Raw genomic sequence first — 13,240 nt, 5'->3', positions numbered from 1 at the left:
CAGTGAAACCGGAGAGACAGTGAATCCGGAGAGACTGTGAACCCAGAGAGACTGTGAACCCAGAGAGACTGTGAACCCAGAGAGACTGTGAACCCAGAGAGACAGTGAACCGGAGAGACAGTGAACGCGCAGAGACAGTGAAGCCGGAGAGACAGTGAACTCGGAGAAACAGTGAACACAGAGACAGTGAATCCGGAGAGACAGTGAACCCGGAGAGACAGTGAACCCGGAGAGAGAGTGAAAGGGGAGAGACAGTGAACCCAGAGAGACAGTGAACCCGGAGAGACAGTGAACCCGGAGAGACAGTGAACCCAGAGACAGTGAATCCGGAGAGACAGTGAAGCCGGAGAGACAGTGAAGCCGGAGACAGTGAAATAGGAGAGACAGTGAACCCAGAGAGACAGTGAACCCGGAGAGACAGTGAACCCGGAGAGACAGTGAACCCGGAGAGACAGTGAACCCGGAGAGACAGTGATCCCGGAGAGACAGAGAGCCCGGAGAGACAGAGAGCCCGGAGAGACAGTGAAGCCGGAGAGACAGTGAACCCGGAGAGACAGTGAACCCGGAGAAACAGTGAATCCGGAGAGACTGTGAACCCGCAGAGACAGTGAACCTGGAGAGACAGTGAACACAGAGACAGTAAACCCAGAGACAGTGAACCCAGAGAGACAGTGAACCCGGAGAGATAGTGAACCCGGACAGACAGTAATCCAGGAGAGACAGTGAATCCGGAGAGACAGTGAACCCGGAGTGACAGTGAAGCCGGAGAGACAGTGGACCCAGAGAGAGAGTGAGCTCCGAGAGACAGTAAACCTGGAGAGACAGTGAACGCAGAGACAGTGAACCCAGAGAGACAGTGAACCCAGAGAGACAGTGAAACCGGAGAGACTGTGAACCCAGAGAGACTGTGAACCCAGAGAGACTGTGAACCCAGAGAGACTGTGAACCCAGAGAGACAGTGAACCCAGAGAAACAGCGAACCCGGAGAAACAGCGAACCCGGAGAGGCAGTAAACCCGGAGAGACAGTGAACCCAGAGATAGTGAATCCGGAGAGACAGGCAACCCAGAGACAGTGAAGCCGGAGAGACAGTGAACCCAGACAGACAGTGAACCCGGAGAGACAGTCAACCCGGAGAGACAGTGAACCCGGAGAGACAGTAAACCCGGAGAGACAGAGAACCCAGAGACAGTAAACCCGGAGAGACAGTGAACCCAGACAGACAGTGAACCCGGAGAGACAGTCAACCCGGAGAGACAGTGAACCCGGAGAGACAGTAAACCCGGAGAGACAGTGAACCCAGAGATAGTGAATCCGGAGAGACAGGCAACCCAGAGACAGTGAAGCCGGAGAGACAGTGAACCCAGACAGACAGTGAACCCGGAGAGACAGTCAACCCGGAGAGACAGTGAACCCGGAGAGACAGTAAACCCGGAGAGACAGAGAACCCAGAGACAGTAGATCCGGAGAGACAGTGAACTCGGAGAGACAGTTGAACCCGGAGAGACAGTTGAACCCGGAGAGACAGTTGAACCCGGAGAGAGAGTGAACCCAGAGACAGTGAATCCGGAGAGACAGTGAACCCGGAGACAGTGAAGCCGGAGAGACAGTGATCCCGGAGAGACAGTGAACCCAGAGAGACAGTGAATCCGGAGAGTCAGTGAACCCGGAGAGACAGTGATCCCGGAGAGACAGTGAACCCGGAGAGACAGTGAACCCAGAGAGACAGTGAATCCGGAGAGTCAGTGAACCCGGAGAGACAGTGATCCCGGAGAGACAGTGAACCCGGAGAGACAGTGAACCCAGAGACAGTGAATCCGGTGAGACAGTGAACCCGGAGAGACAGTGAAGCCGGAGAGGCAGTGAACTCGGAGAAACAGTGAACACAGAGATAGTGAATCCGGAGAGACAGTGAACCCGGAGAGACAGTGAACCCTGAGAGAGAGTGAAAGGGGAGAGACAGTGAACCCAGAGAGACAGTGAACCCGGAGAGACAGTGAACCCAGAGAGACAGTGAACCCAGAGAGACAGTGAACCCAGAGAGACAGTGAACCCAGAGAGACAGTGAACCCAGAGAGACAGTGAACCCAGAGAGACAGTGAACCCAGAGAGACAGTGAACCCGGAGAGACAGTGAACCCGGAGAGACAGTGAATCCGGAGAGACAGTCAACCCAGAGACAGTGAAGCCGGAGAGACAGTGATCATGGAGAGACAGTAAACACAGAGAGACAGTGAACCCAGAGAGACAGTGAACACGGAGAGACAGTGAGGCCAGAAAGACAGTCAACCCAGAGAGACAGTGAACCCAGAGAGGAGAGACAGTGAACCCGGAGAGACAGTGAATCCGGAGAGACTGTGAATCCGGAGAGACAGTGAATCCGGAGAGACAGTGAATCCAGAGAGACTGTGAACCCGGAGAGACTGTGAACCCGGAGAGACTGTGAACCCGGAGAGACAGTAAACCCGGAGAGAGAGTGAACCCAGAGACAATGAATCCGGAGAGACAGTGAACCGGGAGAGACAGTGCAGCCGGAGAGACAGTGAACTCAGAGAAACAGTGAACCCAGAGACAGTGAATCCGGAGAGACAGTCAACCCAGAGAGACAGTGAACCGGAGAGACAGTGAACCGGAGAGACAGTGAACCCGGAGAGACAGTGAACCCAGAGAGACAGTGAACCCGGAGAGACAGTGAACCCAGAGAGACAGTGAACCCAGAGAGACAGTGAACCCAGAGAGACAGTGAACCCAGAGAGACAGTGAACCCAGAGAGACAGTGAACCCAGAGAGACAGTGAACCCAGAGAGACAGTGAACCCGGAGAGACAGTGAACCCGGAGAGACAGTGAATCCGGAGAGACAGTCAACCCAGAGACAGTGAAGCCGGAGAGACAGTGATCATGGAGAGACAGTAAACACAGAGAGACAGTGAACCCAGAGAGACAGTGAACACGGAGAGACAGTGAACACGGAGAGACAGTGAGGCCAGAAAGACAGTCAACCCAGAGAGACAGTGAACCCAGAGAGGAGAGACAGTGAACCCGGAGAGACAGTGAATCCGGAGAGACTGTGAATCCCGAGAGACAGTGAATCCGGAGAGACAGTGAATCCAGAGAGACTGTGAACCCGGAGAGACTGTGAACCCGGAGAGACAGTAAACCCGGAGAGAGAGTGAACCCAGAGACAATGAATCCGGAGAGACAGTGAACCGGGAGAGACAGTGAAGCCGGAGAGACAGTGAACTCAGAGAAACAGTGAACCCAGAGACAGTGAATCCGGAGAGACAGTCAACCCAGAGAGACAGTGAACCGGAGAGACAGTGAACCGGAGAGACAGTGAACCCGGAGAGACAGTGAGCCCGGAGAGACAGTGAGCCCAGAGAGACAGTGAAACCGGAGAGACAGTGAATCCGGAGAGACTGTGAACCCAGAGAGACTGTGAACCCAGAGAGACTGTGAACCCAGAGAGACTGTGAACCCAGAGAGACAGTGAACCGGAGAGACAGTGAACGCGCAGAGACAGTGAAGCCGGAGAGACAGTGAACTCGGAGAAACAGTGAACACAGAGACAGTGAATCCGGAGAGACAGTGAACCCGGAGAGACAGTGAACCCGGAGAGAGAGTGAAAGGGGAGAGACAGTGAACCCAGAGAGACAGTGAACCCGGAGAGACAGTGAACCCGGAGAGACAGTGAACCCAGAGACAGTGAATCCGGAGAGACAGTGAAGCCGGAGAGACAGTGAAGCCGGAGACAGTGAAATAGGAGAGACAGTGAACCCAGAGAGACAGTGAACCCGGAGAGACAGTGAACCCGGAGAGACAGTGAACCCGGAGAGACAGTGAACCCGGAGAGACAGTGATCCCGGAGAGACAGAGAGCCCGGAGAGACAGAGAGCCCGGAGAGACAGTGAAGCCGGAGAGACAGTGAACCCGGAGAGACAGTGAACCCGGAGAAACAGTGAATCCGGAGAGACTGTGAACCCGCAGAGACAGTGAACCTGGAGAGACAGTGAACACAGAGACAGTAAACCCAGAGACAGTGAACCCAGAGAGACAGTGAACCCGGAGAGATAGTGAACCCGGACAGACAGTAATCCAGGAGAGACAGTGAATCCGGAGAGACAGTGAACCCGGAGTGACAGTGAAGCCGGAGAGACAGTGGACCCAGAGAGAGAGTGAGCTCCGAGAGACAGTAAACCTGGAGAGACAGTGAACGCAGAGACAGTGAACCCAGAGAGACAGTGAACCCAGAGAGACAGTGAAACCGGAGAGACTGTGAACCCAGAGAGACTGTGAACCCAGAGAGACTGTGAACCCAGAGAGACTGTGAACCCAGAGAGACAGTGAACCCAGAGAAACAGCGAACCCGGAGAAACAGCGAACCCGGAGAGGCAGTAAACCCGGAGAGACAGTGAACCCAGAGATAGTGAATCCGGAGAGACAGGCAACCCAGAGACAGTGAAGCCGGAGAGACAGTGAACCCAGACAGACAGTGAACCCGGAGAGACAGTCAACCCGGAGAGACAGTGAACCCGGAGAGACAGTAAACCCGGAGAGACAGAGAACCCAGAGACAGTAAACCCGGAGAGACAGTGAACCCAGACAGACAGTGAACCCGGAGAGACAGTCAACCCGGAGAGACAGTGAACCCGGAGAGACAGTAAACCCGGAGAGACAGTGAACCCAGAGATAGTGAATCCGGAGAGACAGGCAACCCAGAGACAGTGAAGCCGGAGAGACAGTGAACCCAGACAGACAGTGAACCCGGAGAGACAGTCAACCCGGAGAGACAGTGAACCCGGAGAGACAGTAAACCCGGAGAGACAGAGAACCCAGAGACAGTAGATCCGGAGAGACAGTGAACTCGGAGAGACAGTTGAACCCGGAGAGACAGTTGAACCCGGAGAGACAGTTGAACCCGGAGAGAGAGTGAACCCAGAGACAGTGAATCCGGAGAGACAGTGAACCCGGAGACAGTGAAGCCGGAGAGACAGTGATCCCGGAGAGACAGTGAACCCAGAGAGACAGTGAATCCGGAGAGTCAGTGAACCCGGAGAGACAGTGATCCCGGAGAGACAGTGAACCCGGAGAGACAGTGAACCCAGAGAGACAGTGAATCCGGAGAGTCAGTGAACCCGGAGAGACAGTGATCCCGGAGAGACAGTGAACCCGGAGAGACAGTGAACCCAGAGACAGTGAATCCGGTGAGACAGTGAACCCGGAGAGACAGTGAAGCCGGAGAGGCAGTGAACTCGGAGAAACAGTGAACACAGAGATAGTGAATCCGGAGAGACAGTGAACCCGGAGAGACAGTGAACCCTGAGAGAGAGTGAAAGGGGAGAGACAGTGAACCCAGAGAGACAGTGAACCCGGAGAGACAGTGAACCCAGAGAGACAGTGAACCCAGAGAGACAGTGAACCCAGAGAGACAGTGAACCCAGAGAGACAGTGAACCCAGAGAGACAGTGAACCCAGAGAGACAGTGAACCCAGAGAGACAGTGAACCCGGAGAGACAGTGAACCCGGAGAGACAGTGAATCCGGAGAGACAGTCAACCCAGAGACAGTGAAGCCGGAGAGACAGTGATCATGGAGAGACAGTAAACACAGAGAGACAGTGAACCCAGAGAGACAGTGAACACGGAGAGACAGTGAGGCCAGAAAGACAGTCAACCCAGAGAGACAGTGAACCCAGAGAGGAGAGACAGTGAACCCGGAGAGACAGTGAATCCGGAGAGACTGTGAATCCGGAGAGACAGTGAATCCGGAGAGACAGTGAATCCAGAGAGACTGTGAACCCGGAGAGACTGTGAACCCGGAGAGACTGTGAACCCGGAGAGACAGTAAACCCGGAGAGAGAGTGAACCCAGAGACAATGAATCCGGAGAGACAGTGAACCGGGAGAGACAGTGCAGCCGGAGAGACAGTGAACTCAGAGAAACAGTGAACCCAGAGACAGTGAATCCGGAGAGACAGTCAACCCAGAGAGACAGTGAACCGGAGAGACAGTGAACCGGAGAGACAGTGAACCCGGAGAGACAGTGAGCCCGGAGAGACAGTGAGCCCAGAGAGACAGTGAAACCGGAGAGACAGTGAATCCGGAGAGACTGTGAACCCAGAGAGACTGTGAACCCAGAGAGACTGTGAACCCAGAGAGACAGTGAACCGGAGAGACAGTGAACGCGGAGAGACAGTGAAGCCGGAGAGACAGTGAACTCGGAGAAACAGTGAACACAGACACAGTGAACCCAGAGACAGTGAACCCAGAGAGACAGTGAACCCGGAGAGACAGTGAACCCGGAGAGACAGTGAACCCGGAGAGACAGTAATCCCGGAGAGACAGTAATCCCGGAGAGACAGTGAACCCAAAGACAGTGAATCCGGAGAGACAGTGAACCCGGAGATACAGTGAAGCCAGAGAGACAGTGAACCCAGAGAGACAGTGAACCCAGAGAGACAGTGAAACCGGAGAGAGAGTGAATCCGGAGAGACTGTGAACCCAGAGAGACAGTGAACGCGGAGATACAGTGAGCCCGGGGATACAGTAAACACAGAGACAGTGAACCCGGAGAGACAGTGAACCCGGAGAAACAGCGAACCCGGAGAGGCAGTAAACCCGTAGAGACAGTGAACCCAGAGACAGTGAATCCGGAGAGACAGGCAACCCAGAGACAGTGAACCCGGAGAGACAGTAAACCCGGAGAGACAGAGAACCCAGAGACAGTAAATCTGAGAGACAGTGAACTCGGAGAAACAGTGAACACAGAGACAGAGAATCCGGAGAGACAGTGAACCCGGAGAGACAGTGAACCCAGAGAGACAGTGAACCCGGAGAGACAGTGAACCCGGAGAGACAGTGAACCCGGAGAGACAGTGAACCCGGAGAGACAGTGAACCCGGAGAGACAGTGAACCCGGAGAGACAGTGAACCCGGAGAGACAGTGAACCCGGAGAGACAATGAACCCGGAGAGACAGTGAACCCGGAGAGACAGTCAACCCAGAGACAGTGAAGCCGGAGGGACAGTGAACCCAGAGAGACAGTGAACCCAGAGAGACAGTGAACCCGGAGAGACAGTGAACCCGGAGAGACAGTAAATCCGAAGAGACAGTGAGCACGGAGAGACAGTGAAGCCGGAGAGACAGTAAAACCGGAGAGACAGAGAACCCAGAGACAGTAAATCCGGTGAGACAGTGAACCCGGAGAGACAGTGAAGCCGGAGAGGCAGTGAACTCGGAGAAACAGTGAACACAGAGACAGTGAATCCGGAGAGACAGTGAACCCGGAGAGACAGTGAACCCTGAGAGAGAGTGAAATGGGAGAGACAGTGAACCCAGAGAGACAGTGAACCCGGAGAGACAGTGAACCCAGAGAGACAGTGAACCCAGAGAGACAGTGAACCCAGAGAGACAGTGAACCCAGAGAGACAGTGAACCCAGAGAGACAGTGAACCCAGAGAGACAGTGAACCCAGAGAGACAGTGAACCCAGAGAGACAGTGAACCCGGAGAGACAGTGAACCCGGAGAGACAGTGAATCCGGAGAGACAGTCAACCCAGAGACAGTGAAGCCGGAGAGACAGTGATCATGGAGAGACAGTAAACACAGAGAGACAGTGAACCCAGAGAGACAGTGAACACGGAGAGACAGTGAACACGGAGAGACAGTGAGGCCAGAAAGACAGTCAACCCAGAGAGACAGTGAACCCAGAGAGGAGAGACAGTGAACCCGGAGAGACAGTGAATCCGGAGAGACTGTGAATCCCGAGAGACAGTGAATCCGGAGAGACAGTGAATCCAGAGAGACTGTGAACCCGGAGAGACTGTGAACCCGGAGAGACAGTAAACCCGGAGAGAGAGTGAACCCAGAGACAATGAATCCGGAGAGACAGTGAACCGGGAGAGACAGTGAAGCCGGAGAGACAGTGAACTCAGAGAAACAGTGAACCCAGAGACAGTGAATCCGGAGAGACAGTCAACCCAGAGAGACAGTGAACCGGAGAGACAGTGAACCGGAGAGACAGTGAACCCGGAGAGACAGTGAGCCCGGAGAGACAGTGAGCCCAGAGAGACAGTGAAACCGGAGAGACAGTGAATCCGGAGAGACTGTGAACCCAGAGAGACTGTGAACCCAGAGAGACTGTGAACCCAGAGAGACTGTGAACCCAGAGAGACAGTGAACCGGAGAGACAGTGAACGCGCAGAGACAGTGAAGCCGGAGAGACAGTGAACTCGGAGAAACAGTGAACACAGAGACAGTGAATCCGGAGAGACAGTGAACCCGGAGAGACAGTGAACCCGGAGAGAGAGTGAAAGGGGAGAGACAGTGAACCCAGAGAGACAGTGAACCCGGAGAGACAGTGAACCCGGAGAGACAGTGAACCCAGAGACAGTGAATCCGGAGAGACAGTGAAGCCGGAGAGACAGTGAAGCCGGAGACAGTGAAATAGGAGAGACAGTGAACCCAGAGAGACAGTGAACCCGGAGAGACAGTGAACCCGGAGAGACAGTGAACCCGGAGAGACAGTGAACCCGGAGAGACAGTGATCCCGGAGAGACAGAGAGCCCGGAGAGACAGAGAGCCCGGAGAGACAGTGAAGCCGGAGAGACAGTGAACCCGGAGAGACAGTGAACCCGGAGAAACAGTGAATCCGGAGAGACTGTGAACCCGCAGAGACAGTGAACCTGGAGAGACAGTGAACACAGAGACAGTAAACCCAGAGACAGTGAACCCAGAGAGACAGTGAACCCGGAGAGATAGTGAACCCGGACAGACAGTAATCCAGGAGAGACAGTGAATCCGGAGAGACAGTGAACCCGGAGTGACAGTGAAGCCGGAGAGACAGTGGACCCAGAGAGAGAGTGAGCTCCGAGAGACAGTAAACCTGGAGAGACAGTGAACGCAGAGACAGTGAACCCAGAGAGACAGTGAACCCAGAGAGACAGTGAAACCGGAGAGACTGTGAACCCAGAGAGACTGTGAACCCAGAGAGACTGTGAACCCAGAGAGACTGTGAACCCAGAGAGACAGTGAACCCAGAGAAACAGCGAACCCGGAGAAACAGCGAACCCGGAGAGGCAGTAAACCCGGAGAGACAGTGAACCCAGAGATAGTGAATCCGGAGAGACAGGCAACCCAGAGACAGTGAAGCCGGAGAGACAGTGAACCCAGACAGACAGTGAACCCGGAGAGACAGTCAACCCGGAGAGACAGTGAACCCGGAGAGACAGTAAACCCGGAGAGACAGAGAACCCAGAGACAGTAAACCCGGAGAGACAGTGAACCCAGACAGACAGTGAACCCGGAGAGACAGTCAACCCGGAGAGACAGTGAACCCGGAGAGACAGTAAACCCGGAGAGACAGTGAACCCAGAGATAGTGAATCCGGAGAGACAGGCAACCCAGAGACAGTGAAGCCGGAGAGACAGTGAACCCAGACAGACAGTGAACCCGGAGAGACAGTCAACCCGGAGAGACAGTGAACCCGGAGAGACAGTAAACCCGGAGAGACAGAGAACCCAGAGACAGTAGATCCGGAGAGACAGTGAACTCGGAGAGACAGTTGAACCCGGAGAGACAGTTGAACCCGGAGAGACAGTTGAACCCGGAGAGACAGTTGAACCCGGAGAGAGAGTGAACCCAGAGACAGTGAATCCGGAGAGACAGTGAACCCGGAGACAGTGAAGCCGGAGAGACAGTGATCCCGGAGAGACAGTGAACCCAGAGAGACAGTGAATCCGGAGAGTCAGTGAACCCGGAGAGACAGTGATCCCGGAGAGACAGTGAACCCGGAGAGACAGTGAACCCAGAGAGACAGTGAATCCGGAGAGTCAGTGAACCCGGAGAGACAGTGATCCCGGAGAGACAGTGAACCCGGAGAGACAGTGAACCCAGAGACAGTGAATCCGGTGAGACAGTGAACCCGGAGAGACAGTGAAGCCGGAGAGGCAGTGAACTCGGAGAAACAGTGAACACAGAGATAGTGAATCCGGAGAGACAGTGAACCCGGAGAGACAGTGAACCCTGAGAGAGAGTGAAAGGGGAGAGACAGTGAACCCAGAGAGACAGTGAACCCGGAGAGACAGTGAACCCAGAGAGACAGTGAACCCAGAGAGACAGTGAACCCAGAGAGACAGTGAACCCAGAGAGACAGTGAACCCAGAGAGACAGTGAACCCAGAGAGACAGTGAACCCAGAGAGACAGTGAACCCGGAGAGACAGTGAACCCGGAGAGACAGTGAATCCGGAGAGACAGTCAACCCAGAGACAGTGAAGCCGGAGAGACAGTGATCATGGAGAGACAGTAAACACAGAGAGACAGTGAACCCAGAGAGACAGTGAACACGGAGAGACAGTGAGGCCAGAAAGACAGTCAACCCAGAGAGACAGTGAACCCAGAGAGGAGAGACAGTGAACCCGGAGAGACAGTGAATCCGGAGAGACTGTGAATCCGGAGAGACAGTGAATCCGGAGAGACAGTGAATCCAGAGAGACTGTGAACCCGGAGAGACTGTGAACCCGGAGAGACTGTGAACCCGGAGAGACAGTAAACCCGGAGAGAGAGTGAACCCAGAGACAATGAATCCGGAGAGACAGTGAACCGGGAGAGACAGTGCAGCCGGAGAGACAGTGAACTCAGAGAAACAGTGAACCCAGAGACAGTGAATCCGGAGAGACAGTCAACCCAGAGAGACAGTGAACCGGAGAGACAGTGAACCGGAGAGACAGTGAACCCGGAGAGACAGTGAGCCCGGAGAGACAGTGAGCCCAGAGAGACAGTGAAACCGGAGAGACAGTGAATCCGGAGAGACTGTGAACCCAGAGAGACTGTGAACCCAGAGAGACTGTGAACCCAGAGAGACAGTGAACCGGAGAGACAGTGAACGCGGAGAGACAGTGAAGCCGGAGAGACAGTGAACTCGGAGAAACAGTGAACACAGAGACAGTGAATCCGGAGAGACAGTGAACCCGGAGAGACAGTGAACCCGGAGAGAGAGTGAAAGGGGAGAGACAGTGAACCCAGAGAGACAGTGAACCCGGAGAGACAGTGAACCCGGAGAGACAGTGAACCCGGAGAGACAGTGAACCCGGAGACAGTGAAGCCGGAGACAGTGAAATAGGAGAGACAGTGAACCCAGAGAGACAGTGAACCCAGAGAGACAGTGAACCCGGAGAGACAGTGAACCCGGAGAGACAGTGAACCCGGAGAGACAGTGAACCCGGAGAGACAGTGAACCCGGAGAGACAGTGAACCCGGAGAGACAGTGATCCCGGAGAGACAGAGAGCCCGGAGAGACAGAGAGCCCGGAGAGACAGAGAGCCCGGAGAGACAGTGAAGCCGGAGAGACAGTGAACCCGGAGAAACAGTGAATCCGGAGAGACTGTGAACCCGCAGAGACAGTGAACCTGGAGAGACAGTGAACACAGAGACAGTAAACCCAGAGACAGTGAACCCAGAGAGACAGTGAACCCGGAGAGATAGTGAACCCGGACAGACAGTAATCCAGGAGAGACAGTGAATCCGGAGAGACAGTGAACCCGGAGTGACAGTGAACCCAGAGAGAGAGTGAGCTCCGAGAGACAGTAAACCTGGAGAGACAGTGAACGCAGAGACAGTGAAACCGGAGAGACTGTGAACCCAGAGAGACTGTGAACCCAGAGAGACTGTGAACCCAGAGAGACTGTGAACCCAGAGAGACTGTGAACCCAGAGAGACAGTGAACCCAGAGAGACATTGAACCCGGAGAAACAGCGAACCCGGAGAAACAGCGAACCCGGAGAGGCAGTAAACCCGGAGAGACAGTGAACCCAGAGATAGTGAATCCGGAGAGACAGGCAACCCAGAGACAGTGAAGCCGGAGAGACAGTGAACCCAGACAGACAGTGAACCCGGAGAGACAGTGAACCCGGAGAGACAGTGAACCCGGAGAGACAGTCAACCCGGAGAACAGTGAACCCGGAGAGACAGTAAACCCGGAGAGACAGAGAACCCAGAGACAGTAGATCCGGAGAGACAGTGAACCCGGAGAGACAGTTGAACCCGGAGAGACAGTTGAACCCGGAGAGAGAGTGAACCCAGAGACAGTGAATCCGGAGAGACAGTGAACCCGGAGACAGTGAAGCCGGAGAGACAGTGAACCCAGAGAGACAGTGAATCCGGAGAGTCAGTGAACCCGGAGAGACAGTGATCCCGGAGAGACAGTGAACCCGGAGAGACAGTGAACCCAGAGACAGTGAATCCGGAGAGACAGTGAACCCGGAGACAGTGAACCCAGAGAGACAGTGAACCCGGAGAGACAGTGAACCCGGAGAGACAGTGAACCCAGAGACAGTGAATCCGGAGAGACAGTGAACCCGGAGACAGTGAAGCCGGAGAGTCAGTGAACCCGGAGAGACAGTGATCCCGGAGAGACAGTGAACCCGGAGAAACAGTGAATCCGGAGAGATTGTGAACCCGCAGAGACAGTGAGCCCGGAGAGACAGTGATCCCGGAGAGACAGTGAACCCGGAGAAACAGTGAATCCAGAGAGATTGTGAACCCGCAGAGACAGTGAACCTGGAGAGACAGTGAACACAGAGACAGTGAACCCAGAGAGACAGTGAACCCGGAGAGATAGTGAACCCGGACAGACAGTAATCCAGGAGAGACAGTGAATCCGGAGAGACAGTGAACCCGGAGTGACAGTGAAGCAGGAGAGACAGTGGACCCAGAGAGACAGTGAACCCGGAGACAGTGAATCCGGAGAGACAGTGAACACAGAGACAGTGAACCCAGAGACAGTGAACCCAGAGAGACAGTGAACCCGGAGAGACAGTGAACCCGGACAGACAGTAATCCAGGAGAGACAGTGATCCCAGAGACAGTGAATCCGGAGAGACAGTGAACCCGGAGTCACAGTGAAGCCGGAGAGACAGTGGACCCAGAGAGAGAGTGAGCTCTGAGAGACAGTGAACCTGGAGAGACAGTGAACACGGAGAGACAGTGAGCCCGGAAAGACAGTGAGCCCGGAGAGACAGTGAGCCCGGAGAGACAGTGAACCCGGAGAGACAGTGAACCCGGAGAGACAGTGAACCCGGAGACAGTGAATCCGGAGAGACAAGCAACCCAGGGACAGTGAAGCCAGGGAGACAGTGAACCCAGAGAGACAGTGAATCCGGAGAGACAGTGAATCCGGAGAGACTGTGAATCCGGAGAGACTGTGAACCCGGAGAGACTGTGAACCCGGAGAGACTGTGAACCCGGAGAG

Source organism: Scyliorhinus torazame, chromosome 16 (assembly GCF_047496885.1).
Source record: "Scyliorhinus torazame isolate Kashiwa2021f chromosome 16, sScyTor2.1, whole genome shotgun sequence".
In the NCBI taxonomy this organism is placed as follows: Eukaryota; Metazoa; Chordata; class Chondrichthyes; order Carcharhiniformes; family Scyliorhinidae; genus Scyliorhinus; species Scyliorhinus torazame.
The sequence above is the reverse complement of the archived record's forward strand: the minus strand, read 5'-3'. Positions refer to the sequence as shown.